Here is an 11,493-nt window from a genome sequence, read left to right on the forward strand (position 1 = left end):
TTTGATAAATTTTATGAATTTTTTAATTTTGAAAACTAAAATATATCATGAGATAATTTTTTTGATGTCTAACTATTTAACAACCATTTAATTTATATAGATATGCTAGTATCTTATATAATGACATTTACAATAAAACCTCAAAGTAAATATGGATGAAATAAAGATTACACTAAAATAAAAAACATAACCTAATAAGATTTGGAAAAATAAAATCTTTTAATTATACTTAAAAATATATATTTTTATTTTGTTAGATTAAAAATTGGATTAGATTGAAAAATGAAATATATACATTTAATCATTAAATTACAAGCATAAATTCAAAAGATTCCATTTCTCTAGACTCTTGGGAGATTCAAAATTAAGATGAATCAATAGCAATTTTGAACAACACATTTATTAATTATTTTTTTTACTTGTTTTCGTATAACATACACCTAGTTGACATTGAAATGTTTTATTTATGATTTACTCACAGACATATAATAATTTTTAAAATGGCATATTAATCATTAAAGGGATTACAAATCTCTATAGTATCTTGAAGTAGAGAACACCTCTTAACGAATAAGAACTCTCTCGCTCTCTAAGTCTCTACGATATATATGATATTAAAATATTTTACTCATATTTGATTTATATTCCACATTAAACTTTTTTTTCGTTATTAATATTCTTTGAATGTTTTCTTTCCAATGAAAAAATAAGTAAATTTCTATTAATAAAAATGAAAAGTTACATTGTGTATATGCATAAAGCATTCAAAATTTGTCCCGAGGGGCCTGTGTGTGAACAATACATATGTTTAGTAGGATAGCTACCAAAAAAAAAAATTACAAATTTCGAGAGGAACTCGACTTTTCTTTTTTTCCCTTTTTCTTTTGAACTTTTTGCCATACCCCAAGTGATGGAGTAGTACAGAAAATTTCCACTTCATTATTTCTAGATATGTTTGGAACTTCTTTATCTGAATGAGAACTTTTAGATACATGAGTTTGCTTAACTCCACCTGTGCCTTGATTGTTGCTTTTTCCCTAATGGGTTTTCAAGGGTCAGATCAACTGTAGATCTATTTGGATTATTTGCTTGGTTGTTATGTTCTTTCTCCTTCTCTTCTCCCTCCTCTTGAGAACCTTGTTGTTTTTCTATCCCCGACTATTGTTGAATTTCATCCATTTCTTCATCCTCCTCATCTGACGATGAGAGTTTTGGAAATTTCCTTCCTTTTGGTTTTTGCGGTCTCTTTTTTGTTTTTTTTCTTTGCTTCTTTGCATTTGTTTTGCAAGTTCCCTGTTTGGTGGCAAATCCTGCATCTAAATGCAGTATTTTCAAAATATAACCATTGTGTCCACTTGAAATATTTGTGTGTCAGATGAACACAATCCAAAATACCTTTTTCTTAAGTCCATCTCAACACAGATATGAGAAAATGTGAAGATCCCTTTTTCCATTCTTTCTCGATCCAACTTTAGAAACCTTCCCAAAGTGTTTCTGATGCCTTCTAATACCAGATGGTGCCAAAAAGGTAGTGGCAGATTGTGAACCCTTACCCACACCGACATTTTTGAGACCACCATTGAGTTTGCATCGAAACCAGGGAATCATGGGGTTACGAAGAGCCCTGCCTTCCCCAAAACCATGGTCCGTCATTTATGACATGATTGTAATCGTTTTGACTATCAAACTGAACCACAAAAAAGCCTTTTGCACACATATAGATAATGCAGTCTCTGGTCCAGTTGAGATAGATCCATTCACTTAGATCTTCAGATTTTGGCTATAAACCATTAAAACGATAAATGATAGCTTTTGCTTGTAAATTATTGAAGAGACCACTTACTTCTGAGAATTCTATGGACAAATCTATAGCTTGATCCATCTTTTCTACTATGTATGAACCTGGAATTGCCAGATTTGGGTTTTGTTTGTCCTGCGTACCAGCTTTCCCTCTTAATACATCTTTAAAAGACACATGACCCTTATCTATTGGTACTTATCTGGCAAAAGTGCTTGCTCCTGGGGCTCCTCGTTTTAGCCGTAGACTCTGGATAATGGTAGAGTTCCTTTAAATAACATAGTCTTTCAAAGGATCCCTTCCTGTAACACTTTCCCGGAAAAAATTAAACTTTATAATGAAGCAGAAATACCTATGATATTTTGCGCATTTTTCTTCAGATCTATCACTTGATCTGTACTCCGGACCCGTAACATTATCGATTTCCCAAAGATTTTTGATAAAAATCTGATACACATATCTTCCAGATCTAGGTTTTCCCCTCTAGACTTTTGTCCCCTGTTTAAAACTGCCCTATTCAAAAGATTGAAAATAGCCTTCAATTGATACCACATAAAAAGAAAAAATCGGTAATCAACGTAGGATATTTGTTTACAAAACTCTGCAATGACTTCTCTAACCCTGAAGGGACATCATTTTCATCTCGATCCACTGCTGCCATAGAAAAAATGGTTGAGGGCTTGATTCCCCGACACCTCAATGGTAGAGTTGACCCATTTAATCCGATTGAAGATTTTCCAGCTAAGATCTCTAACTGAAGAACCACTGCATGCAACACAGTCGATTGGGTTTCCAGCTCCTATCTTCTTATAAACCCCAAATTCAACAAAGAAAAAGGAACCCCCACTCTCGACTACGCAACAAAAGCCATCGAAATCCATGCGGAAACATGCTTCGAGTTTATCAAATCATTGATAATTGGTTGCACGCAGGGAAATCGAGACGAAGCCATCGAAAATCCATACTTGCTAATGTTAGGGATATAATATTCTTTGAATTTTATATATCAAATCCACATTAAAAATTAAATAAATTACACATCTAACTTATTTTTCTTTATATAAAGTGTTGAGAAATCTAAGGCATTATAATTAAGCGATTTCTCTTGATTAGTAACTTCTTGTGAGTATCTTTTACTTCATTAGATTAGGATATTTTCTTTACTTAAGTTATTAGTGTTCTTCTTCATCAAACAACTACCAATGCATGAACATAATTAGACAAGAGACACAAGATGTAGGCTATGAGCGAGTGCCAAAACCTCTCACACTTTGAGAGGAAAATCTTCACAATTTCTTCTTATATAGATTCCAATTGACAAATACCATGACCAAGACCCTTGACCTATCAGCCACTCCAAGGCCAAGACACAAGCTCCCTTGACATTCAACCTTCTTCTAGACTCCTCTTCCATTTCGACCTTCTTTGAGGCATAGTATTAAAGAGCTGTCATCACACAAACTTATCATTGGTATATCACCAAACTGTGATCTTTGCAATTTCACTAAAATTCACTTGTTACATCATCAAAGATATCATCGAACCTCTGTAGCTTCATTCTAACACTAATATGATATTTCTTCCTAGCATCGAGAACTTCTTTCAGAGATCTGAAATTCTATTAGCTTAGAAAATACTTTCATTGTCCCTTCCTTATCTATACGCATTCCTTTCATAACTAGACATCAGAACTTGTCACTTTGTCATTGTCATTATGAATTTAATCTTAGAGTGATCCAAATTCCCTTTCCTCCCACAAAATTGCAGCCTTCAAACTATAGCCTTCACCGAGATAGATATTTGAATTAGAGATGATCTGAATCTCTTTTCTCTCACTGTTCATCGAAATCTCAGAGACATGCAAAGTTTTGTATTGTGCTAATGTGAAGAGCCTAGCAAAACATATATATAGTAATTCATCCTATATAATGAGTCGATATGAGCATCCAAATGGGTGTGTCTCCTTAATTGGGTGAGACGACATGAGCCATTACTTCATTTGTAGGCCAACATGAAGAGAGGGACTTGTGCTTGTCATTGGAGGGCTTTATAGGCTTCTATACATTTGACACATTCTCAAGAAGAGCTCTTCATACATGACATTGACTCTTTGACTTTAATGACAAATCCTAAGGCTCCCAATGAGAGCCATCTGAAATAAAATCCCTTGCTCATGAAACCCATGAAGCAAGTCTTACAATAATAATTTTATTCTCTTCTTTTCATCATTTACAAAGATCATAATTACATGTCATTATGAAGACCCAACCTAGTTACATTTTTCAACATAAAGTTGATATAAAGCTATGCTATTTAACATGGCCATTGAAATCATTTTTTTGACATTAATTTTTTTTTTGTTATTAATATATTTTGATAAATATTATATGTCAACTGAATATTGAATGAATTACACAGCATGTAATATCAATAATATTATATTTATCTATCAACTCCATAATAATTACTAAAACAATTACCTATCTTCCATTTCTTTTACTTTCAATTACTTTATTTCTCTATATAAAATTGATGTAAAATTAAGGTGGAAATTGAAGTATTTTAATTATGGTTGACATTTTTTAATATTATTATTTTTAATATATAATGCTAGGTTAATTAATGATACATTTATTTTATTAATATTTATAATAATAATAATAATTAATATTACCATTAAAATTATGGTGGACCCACGGGGTCTATTTTTGGTCCTGGACAAAAGGAGGATAGGTAAGAATGGAGTCTCGGCCACTTGACTAACAACATGGAAGAAGGCTACACCTTGTTTCAAAGCTTAAAGATTGCTCAAAATTAAGGAATTGCACAAATCATTGTAATTGGGGATTTGTAGAATAATATAAGGGTTTTGTTCATGGATTACAAGCCCAAGGATGTTCAATTGGTTGTTGTTGACTAAATTTTAGTCAATTTCATTGATTCATGTTTTAAGAAAATTTAATAAAGAGATTAATAGTTTGGCCAACCAAGAACACGAAAGGGGGGTGAGGTCTTTATGTTTCAACTCTCAATTCAACATTCAATCTCTCCCATGACAAATAACATGGCAAGTAGAACTTAGAAAGTGGACCAGAACATGGCAAAAATCTAAACTGATCTTGTTAATTGACAAGAACATGTATTTCGAATGTTTTTTGTACTTAGAAATATTTTGGAAAGTCTTCGCATATAAATATAGAATTTTGGTATTGGTTGAAGTAAAGGCTTAGACTATATAATTTCAGCATTCATAGAGAAACTTGCAACTCCCATCTTATTTCAAATGTTTTTTGTAAATAGAAATATTTTGGAAAATCTTTACATATAGAGATAGAATTTTGGTAATGGTAAAAGCTCAAACTATCTAGTTTCCATGTCCATGGAGAAACTTGCAACTTCCATCTTCATCCATCTTTATGATCTTACCGCCTCTTTTATTAATACAAATACATTCTTTCCCTTTAAAAAGACATTAAAATTTTAATTTTATATATATATAGATATATTAATTATTTTGATAATAAACAAAAATAACATTATAATTTTACTATGAAAAAATAAGACAGCTAGTATATAGTAATTAATTAACAAACACTACTTTGAAGATTTATTTAAAGTTGTTAATGAATTGATGTCGAAGAACCTAAATTGAAGTGTGTATAGAGTCTCCGTAACCAATGTCTACGCCATCGGATTCTTGATGGAGAAACTCATAACGTCGCAATACTATTTAAATGGAACGTCAAAATATCACATAGGATAGTTTTTGATAATTTTTAACTGGAAGAATTATTCACTATATAAATTAATAAACATAAATTAATATATTTATTTACAATAATATTTACCAGTATATATAATTATTTAATTATATTGGTAGGATATATATATATATATATATATATATATTTTACACATTAATTGAAATTTAACCTTTAAATTTCGTGATAAATAACACTTCATTATTATATCAATCTACCATTATACCTTATACATTATCATATTCTTCGTTTAACTTCTTCGACAGAATAGCTGTTAAACACTTTCTTCGAGTGGATATCTGTAATTAGCAAATCTGTGGAATTGTGAACGAGTTTTATATTTATTACAAATCTGTCGATCATAAATTTCGTCCATTCACCGACTAACAAATATTTTCACTGATTCCTCAAATAAACTGTGAATGGTGGTTCTCTTGACATTCCTTTCTGCGGGATGTGTTCAAATTAGCCCTGTTAACGATCACCTTTCCTATGGCGGGTGCTGTTTTTGATAACATCTATTTATCCTTTCTGCAACAGGTTTTCCACATGCCTTGTATTTACACATGCTGCCGATTCATATCCACGAATCTTTTTTAGATGCTGTTCATATCTGTATTATGCTGTCTGATGCATTCATATCCACGAATCATTTTTAGATGCTGTTCATATCTGTATTATGCTGTCTGATGCATTCCTCTTGCGTCCTCTTGACGCCATATATCCACATTTCCAGGACTGCGGTCTCAATGTAAACATGATATATTTCTCAATATATAATATGAAGATTTTTTCCTACTGAAAAAAAAAAAACGCTGTTGAATTGTGAATCAGATTTCTATCTGTTTCTGCATTTTACAAGTTAACCAATAGTTTTGTTGCTTCTTTCTTTAAACCATCAAGATCTGTAATCTGTGACAGAGTTTATAATCTTGTGAACATTGACAGCATATAGCTTAGTCATATAACCATTACGAGGTTGAACGTATATATATGTCAAATGCATTGGCAAATCAAGTATGATAATTGAAATTGAATGAGAGAAGAGCTGTGAAAAAGAATCATTGGACATGAAAAAAAATGGAGGATTCATGCTTCCCAGTACATAGATGAATCGTTTTAAAGTCCAGCTCTCAAGTTGGGTCAGGTAGTTAGTCGAGGCTTCGTTTGAAGGCAGTCATCCCTCATCTCATCCACCCTATTTCTATTTCTTGCAAAAATGTCTGAGTTGTACTATCATAACACTAATATCATCATGTGATTTTCTTGTTACTGCTACTTCTACAAGCCTTTTGCAAGCAGCTATAGGATCGCCTCCTAATGGTGTCGAATTAGGCTGGTTCTCCACGCAAAAAGGCCTGGCAATATCTACGGCTTCTTGATTACTGACTACATCCCACAACCCATCTGATGCCAAAATTAAGAATTCGCAATCAGATGTTATTTCAATCTTTCTAGTCTCTGGTTCAGCCGTTATCCATTCTTTCATGTGTGAGTCACCTATTGCCCTAGATACAGCTAGAGACCCCTGAACTCGCCAAACTCCGTGGCGGAGGTCAACGATTCCACCCAAATTCTCTATCCGTTGTCGCTCGTCCTCCCTTCCAGCTCGATGATCACATGTAAGGGCTTCAGAAGCACCGTTTCTGCTAATAACTGCTCGACAATCCCCAGCATTGGAAACCACTAAGTTACCATCTATAATCAGAGCAGTTACACAAGCAGTACCGCCACCAACATTCTGCTTCAAAAACTCTGCATCTGTTGTTAAGTAGCCAGCTTGAACGGCCTGCTCAAGAATGTTCTCTGTTTCGTCTCCCATGTCCACCATAGCATTGACAATATTCTGCCCAATATTTTCGGCAGCGAAATCTGAAGCTTTCCGACCGCTATGACCATCAAAAACGCCAAAGAAGGCCTGCTTGGAATCGCCAAGAACATTGGCAATGGCTTTGTGGGTGTCCTCCATGAATTCTCGCCGACCCTTTTTGCTTGAAACTGCATAATGAAAACCCTCCACATTAACCTCCTTCGCCTGCTCCACCGCTGAGAACAGCGAATTTAGGTCTGGCAACTGGAGCAGAATATCCATTCTCTGCGGACGTTTTCTCTTTAGCTTTGAGGCAGAGCATTTGCTCGAACCATTCTCCACCCTGACATTGTCCGAACTGTTCCCGCTCTCTGTCCAAAGCAGATTCTCCTTCCTATTCACAGGGCTCAGTCCAGATCCCACAAAACTGGTTTTGATGCCGCTGGTCCTGGGCGTTTGGAAACCAGGATTGGAAGGAGAGCCTGCCCATATTTCAATATCATAATCGCGTATAGAAAGGGACCTGCATGAACCCAAGAACAAGGAAGAATTCCCTGCTGCAAGGCTCGCCATTTTCACAATCTGCGGATGCTGCTGCTATTGTTGATGTTGTCGATAATGGTTGAGCTTGTTGCCTTCGAAAACTGGCTGATAAAGGCAGCAGTAATGGCCTCTCTGTTGTTACAATTCAATTGAATGTCTCGCTCCGAGAAACTAGAGATGGTTCCGTCCTAGGCGATCTACCGTTAGCATTTATATGGCTTTCAAGCGTTGAAATCAAATCGGAATTCCATTTTCTTATTGGTCAACACCTATGTACGCGAACCCTCCACGAACACCTAAATCACTATTTGCCGTGACACCGTGTATACGCTGGAGCACGATGTGATGTTTATTACGTCTCTGTGGTCATATAACACGAGAAAAGAGGAAGGGTTTTTCTTGGGCAGGTTCACCTATCGATGGGTCGTTGCAAGCGCTCACCTTCCCCGCGTCGATCATAGATAGCAGGTTTATTGGAAGCTTCCATGTCGAACCTTCCACATAATCGCCGTCGTGACGACATTGCCCGCGCCACCATGAAGGAACGTTCTGCCCAATGACATCTATTAGAGACAACCAGGGATGCAGGCTATCACGGAAGAAAAGGAAAATCCTAAGAAGCTGAGCATACCGCGAATTCCAACACATAAAATGTGTTATGCACGTTTGCTTTAGACTTGAACGAGTAAACATTGAGCCCACTGGTAATGAATCTTCTTCCTGGATTGAACAGATTAATCCAACATGGAAACTTCTCTGAAACTACAGCTTTTGAAGAATTACACCTGAAAATCTGGGCACTGCCAAGCCAAAGTCCAACAAGAGTTTACATGAGTGAACACGTGAAGTTGTGGGATTCAATACTAAAATGCGAGTAGGAAGAATTTTCTCAATCTTCTGTATGACCTTTCCTCCTTGACAATGATATCTAAGTTTTGATTATAAGAATTTTCGCAATCTTCTGTATGACCTTTCCTCCCTGGCAATGATATCTAAGTTTTGATTATTGTAATTATATCTTTAGATCATTATTATCATCCTTGTTACGCATGGAATAATGGTTTAAAGGTCTATGATAATACGCATGGTTATGGCTGGTTTATGAAAAGACGGTTGAATTACACCAAAATGTTGGCGTTCATTGACCAACAAAGACGATCCCATGTCAGCTATTTAACACCTGACCTAATCCTTGTTGGCACCGTTGATCAGCCTCCTCGTGCACTTTAACAGTATGAAACAGGACCTCCCGCACACCTTTCGGAGTTCTCGTCAGTTTCATGCACATGTTAATAATCAAAAATATTATTTAATTTAAGTCGGTAAAATACTTTAATATAGTATTTCAATATGTGTAGCATGTTATGTGTTAAATATGGAGTTTACATATATATATAAACAAATAATTAAAATGTAAATTTTAGAGTATTTCCGCTATTTTATGGATGGTGAATCTAGCACACCGTTAGCATTGATTATGGGGTCTCGCTTCAAGTGATCAGTGACAACTAGCAACAATAACAATGAACTTCACATCTAGCTCTACACGAATTGAACTAACCCTTTATATATATAATTATAATTTTGAAGCTCATTATTCACATGATACTTCATAACACAATGATGGTCAATTAAACTGCCTATATATATATATATATAGAAGGATCAAATCGCTCCAATTACATTCCTCTTTTCACAACGAAAAACTGGGGATAGGTTTTGCATCTCAATGGATTTGATTATTCTTGGTGCATGGTAGATCGCAAGTTAAAATGGATCTTAATTAAAACATTTCAATTTCATGTTGTTTAGCATCAGAAAATTGTGTAGGTTATTCCATACTCCATGACTTAGTGCTCACACATAGATAAAATATTTCAATGAATAATATCATTTCTTCAAATCCCCAAGTTTTTTAATGTAATTAATTTAAGGATGATAATGTTGGAGAGCCAACATGGATCACAAGGGCTTCACTCAATGAACCCCTGACATATCATGTGCATTCATGGCATACTAAACAATACCCTTAATTTGACTAAATATTGGAAAATACATCTAAAAATCACATTGTTTTACCCCCTACCAATATGAACCCAATGCACCTTCCAAATTTGAGATACCCCTACTTTCACTAGGGCATTGTAGGTACCCATTTTTTCATTAACATTTTTTATACCCCTTTCTATTTTTTCTTTGATTTTGAGTTCCAGGAGGAAGCCCCCGTGACATGGATATCTTTCCAACACAATCTACTATAAATATTTGATTAATTATAAACCGCTAAAAAGTGAAGACAAAGAACAAGCCTAAATAAATCCTAATGCCTTGAAAAATGGCTTGCTTAGGAAGCCCGTAAAGGAGATTAGGGAATTTCCTATCTTCTATTAATTTAATATTTTGATCCTTGATGTTATTGTTTCTCTACCAATTGTGCAAGAATTTATGAAAGAATGGAGTAACTAAAGCCACCGAGCATGGGATGCGTGCCTAAAACAAGTATTGTTTGACTCCATATCCAACGCCAAAGAGAAAGTGTTTTATGGAACGCCAAATTCTACGCCTCCCATTGACCATGTGCTGGAACACACTACAATCCTTATTATGTTTTTGTAGTCATATCACACGAGAAAAAGGAATGGAAAGAGTTATCCAGCCTTTTGTGCGACAGTTAATGCGTAGGGGATGTATATACCCATCGTTGGATAACTTGATTAAATCCAACGGTGGGCATATATAGTCCATGCAAATTAACTTCATCCAACATGTTGGATAAGTCTAACCAAAAGGAATGGTTTTCCTTTTCCATGTCCTATATATCAATATGATGTTCCAAGCACTCAACTTTTTTGTGCTCATCATTTGGGTGTCTCCCTCATCACTAGTAGACTTCTGAGAGGGTTCCACGTAGAACCATCCATGCAAGTGCCCTCCTGACAACATCGTCCGCATCACCCCGAAGGAACATTATGCCCAATGACAACTAATAGAGACATGCGGGGATAGTGCTATCATAGAAGAAGAAAAGAAACCCCTAAAGCTCAATGGATTAGGAATTCTAACACATAAAATGCTCTATGGAGGTTGGTTTTAGACTTCCACAAATACAAATTGAGCCCACTAGTAATGATTTTTCTTCCTCGATTGAACCTATGAATGAAACATTAGAAAGATCTCTAAAATTACAACTTTTAAAAATTTACACTTGAAAATTTGGGCATTATCAACACTGAGTGTGACAAGATTTTATATGAGTGAACATCTCAATCTGTGTGCTCTAATACTGAAAATATGAGTATGATGAATTTTCACAATTTTTTGTGTGACATTTTATCCTTGAAATGATATCTATGTAAGTTTTGATTATTGTAGTTATACCTTTAGATATTCATCATCATCCTTGCCACCATCCCAACATTGACTTTTAAAAATATATTGGTTTATCAAGCTTCTTATTTGTTGGTGCATAGTATAAGCCCAGATCTTTTCTCAACCAAATGCTCTCAAAATTTTGGAATAAATTTTAAATTTGTGTGATAATTACTTTTAGTTTTGCAAGTTTATGGAAAAATTGTTGAATT

At 34.8% G+C, this 11,493-nt stretch overlaps 1 pseudogene; it reads right to left on the bottom strand.

The window, feature by feature from the left end:
- Positions 1–6,551: 6,551 nt before the first annotated feature.
- LOC149211772 (putative protein phosphatase 2C 53 pseudogene) lies at positions 6,552–8,083 on the bottom strand (annotated as a pseudogene).
- Positions 8,084–11,493: the final 3,410 nt, after the last annotated feature.

The sequence above is a fragment of the Pinus tabuliformis genome, chromosome 1_1, assembly GCF_031772625.1.
Source record: "Pinus tabuliformis cultivar Carrire ecotype Pingquan chromosome 1_1, CPIR1, whole genome shotgun sequence".
NCBI classification, from domain to species: domain Eukaryota; kingdom Viridiplantae; phylum Streptophyta; class Pinopsida; order Pinales; family Pinaceae; genus Pinus; species Pinus tabuliformis.